The sequence below is a fragment of the Cygnus olor genome, chromosome 10 (genome assembly GCF_009769625.2).
Source record: "Cygnus olor isolate bCygOlo1 chromosome 10, bCygOlo1.pri.v2, whole genome shotgun sequence".
NCBI lineage: Eukaryota > Metazoa > Chordata > Aves > Anseriformes > Anatidae > Cygnus > Cygnus olor.
In genome coordinates, this window is record NC_049178.1 from 7,881,645 (window position 1) to 7,896,606 (window position 14,962).

The 14,962-nt window shown below is 45.1% G+C and overlaps 1 long non-coding RNA gene across 3 annotated transcripts; it reads right to left on the bottom strand.

Annotated features, from left to right (window-relative positions):
* Window positions 1-350: 350 nt before the first annotated feature.
* LOC121075545 lies at window positions 351-13,349 on the bottom strand. 3 transcript variants are annotated; one of them, XR_005823009.1, is made up of 6 exons: window positions 13,252-13,349; window positions 11,951-13,011; window positions 10,121-10,242; window positions 4,599-4,740; window positions 3,072-3,356; window positions 351-2,957 (listed from the first exon to the last, which is right to left on the bottom strand). It is a non-coding gene; the product is annotated as an uncharacterized LOC121075545 (long non-coding RNA). The 3 variants fall into 3 exon arrangements; XR_005823008.1 differs by having other exon boundaries at window positions 351-3,328; XR_005823007.1 differs by having other exon boundaries at window positions 351-3,356.
* Window positions 13,350-14,962: the final 1,613 nt, after the last annotated feature.

Genomic DNA, 14,962 nt, shown 5'->3' on the forward strand with positions numbered 1-14,962 from the left:
GATTTCATTAATATTAGACTTTGTAAATTTTACCTTTTGAGCCTAAGGAGCTCTGGCTACATCCTGTGAACAACGCATGGCAAAGTGTCTTGTTTCTCTGAAGTCGCCAGAATCAGTTAAATCTGGAAAGAATGAGCTTTAAAAAAGGAACAGAAATCCCCTGACTCCCAGGTCCTATGGGCAGGGACAAGCACATGCTCCCAGGAAAATCCAGAAGGGCCAAAAGGAAAAATAAAAACAAGCAGTACAAAAAGAAACTACTCAGTTTCTTCCAATACCACAGGGCGTTTACTTCAGGCTCAGCAGGAATGTTGGGCCAAAATTAACAGAGAAAAGGCATCAAACTTATTTTTATCTTAAGCAGGTTTCTTTTTCCTTGCTTCCTCACCCATGTAATCATTCAGAGATTTTGAAGCACAAAAAATACTCAGAAGGCTGAAGAGAAATAGTTACTATTTATTTGCTTCCAACTGAAATTAAGGACTATATCCTTGCCTCCAAGGGCAGTGTTTTCTTTGGTTTTATATCCACACCCATTGAAACAATCAGCTTTCCAAACAATTTATCACAAAGTCGAAGGCAGTGAGTAATGCTGTAATAAAAGGAATGATTTTTAACCATCTGACAGCCTTTCATTTTCTTCCTGGATTGCTAGAGCATTAACAGCAGACACTGCTCATGCAGCCGCGAGAGCTGCTTCCTCACAGGGCTGCCTCAGCTCTCCAGCTCCCGATCCTGCCTGTCCCCTTTATTCCTGAAGGATGACACTTTCCCTCTGTTTCCTTTCAGAGTGAAAAAAATCATGTAATATCATAAGTTTGGGAATAGATCCTTGTGCAAATTATTCATAAGCTATGCATTATGCATAGGGTATTGTAGTGGTACAAGGCAGTAGCTTGTACTCGCATATTTACCGTGTGCAGACATTTAATCTGCACGCAGCCTTATACATCGGCCACTTAAAGTCTAATTTCTCATGTGAATAAAATATAGGATTTCCACAGCCTTCAGCAGGGAGGCGTATCGCAACATCACCGCCTTGCTGTAGGTACAATCTGTTTCAGGTTCTTTCCTTCCCACTGCTGAGCCAGCTCAGCTCACAACAGCACCATCCTGCTGCACCAGCTCAATGCTTGCAGCTTGGCCCCGAACCTCGACTCCACTGTCAGTCCAGCTGCAACCCTGTGCAGCAAATTCCTTCCAAATAGTTTTTGTCAACTTTGGGGAAGCCGTGGAGCTTCTCACAGGTGATTCTGAGCGGTTGCTCATCTTTCCAGACCTGCCTTTAAGGCTCTGTGTGCAGATGTAGCAATCAGGCATCTGGGGGCTCTGAGCATCAGCAACCAGCAGCCGTATGGCTCAAGAGAGTTGTGACATGAACCTGTCTTAAATCCATATGTTAGGCTATTTCACTGTTTTGTTGGTGGAACTCGTCTTAAGATGGACAATAAAAGTGCTTTTTCCTTCACTGTTCTTTTCCAAGTATCTTTTCCCAGGCACAGTCACACAACCCATGTACACACCAAGAGCAGCAGCTGGAAGTCCCTCCTTGACTGCATAAAAGCAGTGCTTGAGCAAGTAGCTAATTGTGATAGTGGGGAAAAATAAAAATAAAAAATTTCAGGAGAAACAAATTGTTTGGAAGTTTCTGAAGCAGGACTTTATGAGGCATAATCTTCATTTACTCTTTGCAATTCCACTCTGCTGCGTAAGACAACAAAGCATCCTTCAGCTTTTACAAAAACATTTGAGACTTCTTTAAAACCCAACCCCAAAAGTCAAAAGCACTTTTCTTTCCTCTGGAACTGTCATTTCTTGTGGAAAGCAGAAAGCACCCACAAAAGTTTGCATTTCAGTAAGAACTCCATTTCCTTGTGGAAAGAGCAAAGTTCGATCTGAATTTAAGCAACACTCTTCCCTTGGCTGTGATCTGACATGCTGTAAGCCCCCATTACTTGCGCTGCTTTTTCTGTGAACAGGAGAAGATGAAAAAATATTCTTCACAGACAGTCATCAGCTGCATCGTTTCCAATTGTACAAACCCCTTTTGAATGCTTATCTGTTTAAAGGGCTGCCCAATACTAACAGGCCCTAATCTGTTCAGCACTCTCCAGTTGCTTACATCTGAGAAAGCAATCGATTTTCTGGTAAAATACTGGAGTGCAAAAGTCTGAGATTATGACATTTCATGCCAGTTCACACTCCATTACTGGCAGACCAGAAGAGTAAAAGCAAAAAACTTTCCTAGCTGATCCCCAGCCCTACAAATCAGGTGCAGCATCTACACAAGTCCAGCAGCACCACTCCCCAAATGCATCTTAAGAACCAACTAACCATTGTATTTTTCTCCTTTCTGTGCTACCTTTGTCTTCTGAGAACACGTGAAAAAAATTTCCAGGTTTTTGTTCTAGCTCTGTGGGATGAGCAATAGATAAAGAGAACAGAAAGTCCCCCAGATTGCTCTGGTTACATGGGCTTGGCATCCTGAGGAGGATCCTCAGGAATAATTTGTCTCCTGATCTAGTAATGGAACTTTGAAAGTCATCAGTGATTAGCAAGCCTCATTTAAAAAAAAAAAATTGGCATCCTTTAAGAACAGAAAGGACAGTGACAGCTTCTGCCTCTGGAGCAGCCCAAGGGACACAGCCGTCCTTGGACCGGGAGGCCCCGGGGCTCCCTCCTCCACCCAGCTGAGCGCGAGTGGCTCGGTTCAGCCGTGGGAAGGCTTCAGGAGGCAGGCACGTGGCTCTGCGCTGCCTCGACAGCAGCATCTGTAGGGCTAACACTGCTTTGTTTGTACAGGGGTGCACACCTCCGTGTTGATAAAGCTGTCCTTGGCTACAACGTTGGTGACTTCGATCTGTGGGGCACTGCGAGGGGCTGGGAGAGGAAAGGCAGGGCTGTTGCAACAGAGCAGCGCTGTGCGAGGCTGGCAGCCTGCAAGAGCCAGGGGCTTTCTGGGGATAAACACATTCACTAATTAGAATTTGCAATCCTTGGTGGCAAGAGGTAGTAAAAATTATTCACCAGCTATTAACAGGGTGTATTTATATGAACACACAGACAGACACCTCTTAAACCCAAGGCTTTCAGCTTCTCAGCCCGAGCACACATGTTGGTAGTGTATTTACTGCATCAGTCATAACATCGGAAATTGTTGGTCTGCTAATGCTCCGACACCAGCCATGCTGCTATTGATACTGGCTGATACTGTCGCATCGTGTCTGTCACTCATTATACACAGGAAACCTTTTGGAAACTGCCTTTCCCTCAGCTCCAGGTTTGCTCCACTCCTACCACAGCAGAATCTTGCTGAAGCCTCAGTCTGCTGTGTGGTACATGGACACAAACACAACCTGAGACAGAGGCATTAGCATCACCAGAAGTCACATTTCTATTGCAGGAAGACTTATGGATTATTCTTTGTACAGAATTTAATCTAAGCATGCAATTCTAAATAAGTTGATTTTGTATTTTTAAAAAAATAAGCATTCTCCCTGCCAGTGATTTCCTCTTCTCCAATGTAATGTAAATAACACTTTATACATTTCCTGTTTTATGGTCTCTCTGATTGTATCTTACACTTTCCTTCAACAATGAAAATTATTCATAAATAATAATATGTTTCCCCAGTAAAAGGAGGACATTTAGTTTATTTTTCCTTCCACCTTTTCAAATACCTTTATATGGTGTGACAATTACCCGTTCAGCTGGGCTCCTGCTGCTGTAAAAATTTTATTATTACATTTCCTTGCACTTCTGAGGCTTAAGAGGGAGAGAAATGCAGCACAATGTATGGAACATCTCTGAACTCAGTTCTGTGGCAGCCAGGAAGGAGAAAATATTTCCATTCTGTGCATGGAAATCGCACCGATACGGACTCCTTCCCAGGGAGCAGTGCCACCCTCAGAAATGAGTTTCCCAGCACGCCCTGCAGAGGAAGACTCTCCTGCCCATGGGCCGTTATTGTGAACAGTTAAGAAATTTCAGGCCACTCAGAGCAGACCAGCCCTGAAGGAACTCTCTTCCCCAACATTCATGCATACCATTTATTAGTACAGTGGCTAAAAATCTTCACAGAACCAGAGATCACAGAGGCCCCAGAGAAACTTGAGGTGCTAGATCCAGCAGAGGTATCTCTGTGTGCAAACATCTTACAAGTGCATACAATTTTTTTGTGCTAGAAAGCACAAAATTCATGCAAAATTTGAATTGATAGTAGCCCCCATCCTAGCAACCATTAGCTTTTTCTTTTTAAATGCTGCAACACCAACAGGCATTTTCAGTTTTAAGCAATTACCTGCTTTCATATCAATGTACATCATGTTTGAAGAGAATGTTGTATTAGAGGATGCTAATAAATAAATGGTTCCAAAAGATAACTACATGGAAATACTTACATGGATACAAAAAGAGAGACTCAAAAGCCAAAGCTTAACTGCGGTAGGCAGGATTGAGAAAGGCTGTTAGAGTACACAATATAAAGATGTACTGAAAAGATGTGGGAGACACCATGACAACCTCAGCCTCTCTGGGAAGACAGCTGAGTGGCATTTACTTGGCATGTAAATAAATGACCTTAGTGGCCTTACACTCACTCTTGGTGACCAGAACACGGGAGCTGGGGCCCAGCGAGCAGATGGAGTGCTGATAGCGTGTGCCGAGGAGCTGAAGCCTCAACAAAAAGTCTTTTGTTTCCTTTCCAGCTCTCTCTGCAACACGTTTTTGGGTAGAACAGTTCTGGAGGAAAAATTATTAAAAAAAAAAAAAAAAAAAAAAAAAAAAGGAAACCCATGATATTAGTGTAGCTACAGAGATGTTTATAAACCCAGCACAGAAAGGGAAGCTTTTTTTCAAGCCTGTTGTCTCTTGCAGTACTGCCAAGAGCGGGGGGATCAGAAAGTACTGTTCACATTAGGTCTCCCACAAAGCAAAGCACACACCTCTCCAGTCTGAGTGTCGTTCAAGGAAACAAACATCTGCTGCTGCCAGTAGTGAAGCTTACATGTAATCAGAAGGGGACAACGGAAAAGCTTTTCAGTCATGCGATAACCTGTGCTGCTGCCGCAGCCCAACCCGTGGCGAGCGGGCAGCGCAGAGCTGTGCTGGGGCAGCATGTGCCAGCTCGGCGGGACGCCAGCCCCAGCCCGGGCGCTTTGCTGCCTTGGAGAATTTTTTGCCTAATTAACAGGCTAGGTGGGGGGGGGTTCTTTGTTTTCCAGACCCCTGCATCACAGACCAAAAAAGCTTCCTTCCTTTGCTTCTCCCCCGACTCATTTTCTGTGATCGCTGCTATTCTCAGGAAGGCATCGGGCATGTTGTAATCTTCCTCCAAGCTTCATTTATCCTGCAGCGCATACTGGCTTTGCCCTGAGCTTGCTGTTTTCTCTGGCTGAGCACAGGGTATGTGAACGTACACCGCGCGTTGCTGTCTGTGTGCGGGCTTGCAGGGTGCTGAGGCCCGCACTGCACATCTCCATTACAGCTGCTGCCCAGGCTGGCAGGCTCAAAGCAATTGTGCAAACAGTTTTTTTTTCTGTATGCACATTCCCTGAGACTGGCGTGCATCTTGATCTGCAAAATGCTGTTTTGCAATTCCAGCCCGTGCATGCAAAGAAAACTGCGCTGGCTCTTAATGCCCTGCAAACTGCTCACAGGGCCTCTGCAGCTCATGCCAGAGGAGGGATGCAGCGTGCATCCCCAAACGGGCACCAGTGGGTCACCAAGGCAGCGGTGGGGTGGGAGTACTGGGGGCTTGCACTTCCCCCTGGGGAAAGGCACAGATGTAAGGAGGAGGAAAGGAAAGCGGCTTGGAGCACTACAGGGACCAGAGGAGAGGCGGACACTGCAGGTAGCAGCTTCTTGTAATTTGGCCACACTGGGGCCGCAACTGCATTATTTCTGATGACATAGTCCAAGAAAGGACTATGACCAGAAAGGCATGACTGAGAATATCACAGAATGGTTTGTGCTGGAAGGGATCACAGAATCCACCCAGCCCCAACCCCTGCCATGGGCAGGGCCCCCTGTCCCCAACCCGGGCTGCCCCCAGCCCCATCCAGCCTGGCCTTGGGCACTGCCAGGGATGGGGCACCCACAGCTCCTCTTGGCAGCCCATGCCAGGGCCTCACCACCCTCTGAGTGAAGAATTTCTTCCTTACAACTAATCTAAATCTCCCCTCTTTTAGTTTAAGCCATTACCCCTCGTCCTATTACTACACACCCCAGCTTTCCTGTAGCCCCCTTTAGGCACTGGAAGGCTGCTGTGAGGTCTCCGCGGAGCCTTCTCTGGGCTGAACAACCCCAACTCCCTCAGCCTGTCTCCATAGCAGAGGTGCTCCAGATACTTCATCTTCGTGGCCTCTGGACTCGCTCTGATACGTCCCTGTCCTTCTGGTGCTGGGGTCCCCAGAGCTGAGCACAGGCTCCAGGTGGGGTCTCATGAGAGCAGCGCAGAGGGGCACAATCCCCGCCCTCTCCCTGCTGCCCACACTGCTTTTGGTGCAGCCCAGGATAGGGCTGGCTTTCTGGGCTGCAAGCGCACATTGCTGGCTCACGTTGAGCTTCTCATCAACCAGCACCCCCAGGTCCTTCTCCTCAGGGCTGCTCTCATCCATTCTCTGCCCAGCCTGTAGTTGTGTTTGAGGTTGCCCTGGCCGTGGTACAGGACCTTGCCCTTGGCCTTGCTGAACCTCATGACGTTCACATGTGGAAGATCACCCCTGTAAAAATGGGACTAGCTTCAGGTGCGGGAAGAAATTGCCACATGTGGGAGCACAGACAACCCCCTGCCACTCCTTAGCATGGGCCCCTGCACAGAGAAGCACCACCGGGTGCCTGCCCATCCTGCCTCCTGCTCTTTCAGGGACCCTGTGCGCCCAGAAATACTGAGCGAGGCAAAAAACAAAACAAAACACATGGGTCTGAAAACACTGCAGCAGCAGATGACTTGGATAAAAGCATGGAAGATGTTCTCACTTGGATTGCTGCAAATCAGAAATACCTCTACTGACAAAGATGCAGCAACGTCTGTCTGGGTGAGCAAGGTTGGAATCAAGCTGACAACAATTAGGGCTCTCTCATTATTTTTCTCCTCCGCTCCAGTTGTTTACCTCTGCCTCCCTGCCTTCTCCCTGCTTTGACATGTTGAATAAAATGTATTTGTTCACAGTCTCACAAATCCTTTCCTGAGAGCCTTGCTTGCAATGTTCAGATTTCACATGGTCACAGGGTTTTGCCTTTAAATTTCAAGCTCCTTAGGGCAGAGACAATGTCAAATCAGTGTGAAACATCGTGCATACTAATGAGGCTATAGAAACAGTAACCGTACATGTAGTTAACATCCTTTCTAATCCACACCCTTTAAGCAGCAGCATGTTGTAATCCACACTGCCAAGAATCAAGGGCAGAGAGCAGGGATGTCTTCCTCCTGCCATTAGATTTTACAACTAGCAAAGTACTTTTTCTGGTTTGCTACAGCACATCCAAACTGAGCATGTCCGTATGTTGTGCTCTGGAGCCAAGAGATCTTTCCTCCCCCCGTGACAAATTGTAACTCACTGGCTTCAGTTGCTTAGAATGTATTGCTCCCTGGAAAGACTTAATAAGAATCCATAAAAAAGTTGTATTATAACAGCTTCTGGCAGTGGCCCATAAATACCAATCACCTCAATACAGGATTTTTGGCAGGGCTTTAGGTGTAATTTTCCATTCAAATGGCTATTTTATTAAGAATCCACAAGTAGTTGCTGGCCATTTCACTCAAGCATGGATGAACTCTGCACAGCCACCCCTTCCTCTCGAAGCGGGCGCCACACATTGGGATGCAGCAGAGACACGGGACTGCAGCCCCTAGCACCTGGATGCCACAGGATGGAGAGCAAGAGGTTACCAGTGGGACCAGGAGAAACACATCCCACGATGACCTTGTGACTTTAAACAGACATGATGGGGAATATTTCACTGACCGCTTCAGGATTTTGAGATGGGCAGCCAAAGAGACAGGCAGGATTTAGAGATGGGCTTCCACGTTGTTTAGAAGCCTTCCTGCATCCCACATGGAAGACTTTGAGCAAGATTTTGTGCCACTGAGGTGGCCTTTTCTGCTCCCCTGGGTTCATCCTCACAATTTCAAGTGTTAGTGCTTTCATGTCAGAACCTAACACAAGGCAACAGTACAAAGGTGAAAAGCATTTTACAACAGAATGAAAATCATAACAGCATTCAGGAGGCTCAAAATGACTCATTTCCCAAGGGGAAATTATTGGTATTCTCTCTGCAGCTACTCTGCTGGTGTCAGTGTTATTAAAAAGACAGAGCAGGAAGACAGATAAACAAGAAAGTCTTAAAAAGCAAATACATTCTAACTAGTGGTTATCACTGCACTTAATAATTAGGGTACTAATTAAGAGGGTAAGTAACACACTAGCTATTAGCTTCTGGTAATTAGTGTTGTGTTTTGTTGTGTTTTTTTTTTTTTCCTCTAGATAATAACAAGCTGAGAAGAAAATAAAAAGACCTGAATCCATTCCGCTATTCACCCTGTCCACATCATGAAAACCTATTATGCTTATTAATATTAATCATTACTACCACAAAACAATACTTCCCAATTTTGCAGCACCTTGTAGCTTACCATTTTACCCATACAGACTGGACCTTGCTGATGTCTAATGGGATTTCCAATCCCGACCCATAAGCCAACGCCTTACACTGCCCAAGCTTAGTTACCTTGCTGTGCTGGTGCTAAGGGATGCATGCACATGCAGCTGATCACTGTGGGTATGCCACAGCACAGCATGATGCTACCATAGCTGGTGAAAGCACAGAAAAAGTCCTTCTGAAAGCAGGGCCAAGATTTTCCAGAGCGTTGTCCTCATAGGTGGGAGACTTGGATTCAAATGCCTGAAGCCAAATCAAGCAAGAAGCAAATCTGAGTTGTTTCATATACCTGTCAGTCCAATGTCAGGTTGCACTTAGGGATAACATACCCAAGAATTTTCAGTCCTTCTCCCCCCTCAAACCACAGCCCTGCAAAGAAGCAGAGAGCAGCGCCCAGGTCCCACTGTGCTAAGGCAGGTGGAGGGAGGCAACTTCTTTGCAGGGCACAGCATAGGCTGACCTGCCCCTGCCTCGTGGCTCCCCAAGCACTTCAAACCTCAACAATGATCACAAGGAGCAAGAAGTGATATGACGGGATGTTTCTTCGATATCCTTTCAAGATGTGAAGAACAGGGCCATAAGAAAGTGGTATGCAGTGTGTGCACCTATGTCAGCATTTTGGTTGCTGTCAGGAGGGAGCAAACCTCCCCATTGCCCTCCACTCACCATGCTTCAGTTCGCACTGCGGAGCACGAGATGATGGCTGCACCCCTTGGGGTTAAGCTAACCCTCAGCCATGCACCTCATGTGCCAGCTCCTGGGACCTTATGTGGCTCGTGGGGAACCATCCCACGGGAACACGCATGGTATGGATGTGGACGGGAGGACTTACCTCCACACCCACGGCATCACACCGCTTGCCAATGGGGATACAGCCAGTGCTGCACTTGTTCAAAAAGGAATACACTTTAGGTAAGCAATTAGCCATATGGTTGTTTATGACTATTTGTGCGGAAAAAGAAGATGCTTGAATTATGCGAATTGGGTTAAAAGTAATTCAACAATAAAGATTTTGAAAAATCTCACATTTCTATCTTTTCAATGTCACGAAGAAGAATAACAGATGACTATTTTCTTGTATGTATTGCTTTTGCTGATTTCAGGGGGTTTATTAAGAAGATAAAAATACTTAATGCTGAGCTACATTCTGTGTGTTGACTTTCAAAATAAATCTTTGTGTGGGCAGCGGGTAGATTAATACTCCCAGATTAGCCCATGGATAAGAATATCCATACAGCCACAGTAGTTGTAACACATCAATAATGTAAAAAAGTAGTATCTTGCTAAAGCACAATTTTTCTAAATGAGATGTTGAATGACTATACACAGCTGGACACAACGTACAGGTGCTAGATATCAATGAAATCGAGTCCTATCTGGGATAAAACACAACAGCAACTCTAGCTAACAAAGTTACAGAACTTCAATAAAAGGCAATGAAGAAAATGTCACACCTTACCTTGCTTTTAGACCTCCATCTTACATGCATCTCTTCACACACTTCTGGAAAGCATAGGAATGGTTCTCAAAGTGCTATTGTTTCGAGTGAACTGGACTTTCATTGACTTCTAGAAAAAAACACTTGGAACAACAAAATCAAGAGTTATTATCTGCTAAAGCCATATTCCTGTGCTTTCATATATTACAATACCATTTTATGAGCAGACAGACACACGTGCATGCACATTGGTCCCACTGGGGAAACAAGGTTATTTAAAACAAACAAACACACACGTAACTAACAGCAAATATAAGCTTGTTAGAAAATGTTTTTTTAGTTCATGTTATATAAAATGAATCAGGTGCTAAATTTAAAATTGTTGGTAAGTAAACAGTAGGTAGCATTATAGAGAGCCACTCTTCATAAAACTCTAATTATCCCTCTCCGATTTGTTGTGACATGCCCTTGCACAGATTATGGGTTTGGACCAATGCCCAGTCTTCTTTGAAAATGCAAAGTGATCACGAGAGCTTTGCATAACCTCTGATTGGTTTTCTGTGTATGGTTAGGACATTTTGTGAAGCTGCTGCAAGTGAAGGTAGCTCGAGCTGTCTCACTGGTTTCTTCTCACCCTTTCCTGGCTCCCGAGGAATCAGCATTTCTCCCCATTGCGCACACTGCAAAATAGAGCTCCTCAGAGACCCTTACTGATGGGCCAGTGATGATCCCTACAGAAACTCACTGTAAAGTCATTCATAAAAAGCATTTCTCTCAAGATGCTCTCCATCAGTCCTCCTGGCAGGGTCCGCTCACACGAGCCAGATGTTGTCCACGACCCAAGGCGGCTGGGCTGATGCAGCACTGTTTGGGGCTGTGCTGTTCAGCCCTCTCCTGGGGGCAGCTCCCATTGATGTTCCCATCTGTCTGGGACGTTGGAGAGTGAAAATAAAAGGGGTTTAATAATGTTCCTCTTGAGTCTTTCAAGTGGGAAGTAAAGGAGAGCACTGGTGGGTTGGGAAGCAAACAGGTCACCAACGCTTCTTTCAAATTAGCATTTTTTTTATTTTTTTTTTGTGTCTTAGTCCTTTGTGTCCTAGCACACAGGGTAAAAGACAACTGGGTAAATACAATCTCCATGAAAACCTGAGAACCGAGGAATCCCATGGGCCTTGGGTGTGGAGCACTGGCCATCCCCATGGCCCAGTGCCTCACCACTGCAGTTTGATGAGCGCTTAGGACGTACGGGGCAATAATCAGTACGTCAGCTCTAACACACTGTATTGTGTATTTAACCCCAAGGCTATTACCATTATCCAGCTTAGCCAAATGAACGCAGTAGAAAAACATTTACAGTTGCTGGAGGATTAATCTTCTGAATGATGCATGGACGTGAGAGAAAATGCCTTTGATTTATATAACGCTGTACTAGGGGATATAATTTCAATTAGTAATTGTTAATTTTGATTTAGTAGGTTACACACTAGATATAGCAAGTTTATTATGGTTACATTATCTAATTTATTATTATATATATTTACTGTAACGGGAGTATATATTAATCAATAGATACACTGATAAACTAGGGACTATTCACTGCACTGCAGCACTGAAATGACAGTCAAGCCAGTAACAGACAGATGACTGTCAGATGCTGTGAATGATGCATCTCATTCTGAGTTTTATCCTGGAACAAATAAAAAACTAGGCAATGATTATCAGGTTTTGAAATTAATATATCTGTTTTAACAGGCAGTATGTCAGATGTAGCAGCTAAGGTACTTGCCCAGAGAGTCCAATTCTTCTCCAAGTGGATGATTTATATATTTTAATATGAAATGTATCACTTACCAAACAGTTTTTTCAGTACTTGATATATACACTCCACCTGCCAAGAACATTTTGATGCTGTAATATATCCCATTGTCTTGCTTCTTTCAGAGGAATCTGTTTCTAATTCTTTCCGTGCCTCCTGTGTCTGAACAGTATCAGTCGCATCTTTCACAAAGTGAGTCTTCTGATGGCTACACCAAACCTTTGCCCAGTGCTCTGCAGAGTCCTGTAAGCAGCTGTCCTGGAGCAATCAGGACCTCGTGAGAGCAGCCACAAGCCCCCTCTGTGCAGGGCCACAGCGAGCACCCTGGACGCCTTCTTCCAGCCCACAAATTATTTTACACATATAAGTCAGAAGAGCTGGATGTTCCCAGCCTCTGGGCAGAAGGAAATCAGCAGCCAGCTGTGACAGCCATCAACAACTTCAGTCCCGTCAGTAAGGGGAAGGGTGTCCCTTTTCGCCCGTCCTTCTCTAGTGACCTTCTTCCAACGCTGTATGGTGCCAAAAGCCGTTTGTCTGATTCTCCAAACCTTCGCAACCGCCTATGTGGCACGCTGCAGCCTCTCAACCCCCAACAGCCAATACTCACCTTACGTTTTCCTTGTTGCAAAATGTACATCCTTTTGTCTTGTTCTTGTGGAGACAGCCAGGGGACACCAGGGAAATGGTCCCTTCACCTATGACACGGCTACTGTCGCAGCTCAGGCTTTTCTTTTCCATGACAAAACGCTGCTCACAGGTCATTTTTTCTGACCTCTTCTCTTTCTTACTGCTGCCTTTCAGCATATTGCAGACTCGTCTGTATCCTTCTCATACCACACTGCCCAGAACTGGAGGCAACGGCAGACGTAGACCTCACCACTTCCAACTAAAGCAAAGTAACAGCAGTTTGCCACATGCACAGGACACATCCAACAGCGCATCCCAGGATAACATGTACCACATTGCACCACATTGCTGGTCTGTATTTAGTTTGTCAACATGAGATACAGCGTTTCCCATCTTGTGCTCGGGGGCTCATGCATCCCTTTTATCTTTCCAGTCAACCTCAGCATCCCATGGGCAGCACTGACGCATCCTGCGATGAGACAAGGGATGCCAACAAGGTGACCAAGCTCTGAGATAAGGCCCAGGTCGAGGTTCCTGTACCTCACCCACTAACTACATCCCATCAGCATCCCCACAGCAGCAGAGCAGATGGCTGCTGTGGCTAACAAACACCCAGGTTATTTGGCTGGGATGAAAGGGGAAAGCAGACATTTGGCTGACAGGTGGATGATGGACAATACGCAACCCAGAGGGGAAAGGGAATTGTTACCTGTAGACATGAGTGACTATAAATCATGCCAGTGGCAGAGGGAATCCATCAGCACAGACCAAAAAAAGTACTTCCAGCTCAGCAAAAATAATTGGAGAATTTCTGAGAAACACAGGAGACAGAGAATGGCTTTTTGACTACCACCACCAAACTCCTCTTCCCCAATGCAGATCTAGAGAACACAGATGTGTTATATACAGGATTTCCAAGGCCAAGTGCAGCAGAAAGGCCACTGTTTGCAGAGTAAGCAGAAGCGCTGCTTAGCATATGAGGAGCATATGCAGCAGAGGAAAACATAGTCTAGTTCCAGCACTGAAACAAAAACAGCCCCAGAGCGTAGATTTAAAAACCATCTGCAGGTTTCTAAGTAACCAGCCTGATTTTTCTGATGCATTGAGGGCTGACTGGTTCCCAGTGAAATCAATAGGAGATGTCAATTGCTTGGTGCTTTTGAAAATCAGGCCAACTCTTCAGGAGTGTTCGCAGGGGCCTGAAATGCCTGATTATGCCCCATTTGAAGTCTGAGCCTCGATACACAGCACCGCGCCTGCTGTTCAGAAACGTGTCTCACAACACGCACATCCTCCGCAAGGATGAAAGAGGAACCCTCCCTGCGACAATCAGACTGGGGACAGAAACCTCTGCTTCTTCTCCCCGCCTTTCAAATTGAATGTACCATCTTCAATTATGAAATGGCAAAAACCCTTTTATAGATGCTGCAGCACATTATCAGATGCCGCATGTTATATAACGCAGATACAAAGGAATGGGAACTTAAATTTGCAGGAAAATAGAAGCCATGATGTGCACCTAACTGGGACCTGCCCTAACCTACTCATGGGCAGAAAGTAAGCCAAGAGGTGAGGACAGGATGAAGCAATCAGAGTTACATCCAAGCCTTACAAAATATATTTCCTAATTAAAAAAAAAAAATCCAAATACTTGCTCTGAAGCTCTGTCTTCCTAGTGCTGGCTACCAGCATACTTCACTAAGCACTTTGGCTGGGTCTGGGGTAAGTCGGGTGCTCAGCCCTTGCCTCCTTTATTACCATTTGGTGCCAAATGGCTGCGTTAGAAAACGCACCGCATCCTTCCTTGAGAGCTTTCCCACCTGGTGCATGCTCTGACATCTCTACGTAGTGATTTAGTGCTGAATCACACAACAAAACTGACTATATCCTTTATAAATTCATAAATCCTGGGTAGGACAGTTTTCCTATTATGACTGCAGTATTGTTTCAGAGGTATAACCTGCATGGCTGAAGGAGAGACAATAAACTGTGATGCTGTGAAATCCACTGTATTTATATATGAGGCTGCTTTTGGTCTCCATTTCCTAGTCACAAATAAACCAAGATCTTTGGGGTTTGCAACACTGATATGTATAGATTGCAAATGGTGACACATTAAATCAGTTGGCTCCTATATTTTCTTTGCATTATTTTATTGTTTCCTGAAAGCTGATGAGTACTTTTCTCATCCTACAGACTCTTCACCATGTGGAGAAATTCTAGATGACTTCGGCTTTCTTCGCAGTCTTCCTTTAGCACATATGAGGCCATGATTTATATATTTACAGCCATGCCTACCTTGCAGCAGACACAAGCAGCGTGAAAAAACGTATTTCTTATATGGCTTTTTTGTTTGTCACTTTTCTGTCTTGTACCTACCAATGCATCTTCCTAGAGTTACTTAAATTACTTTATCACAG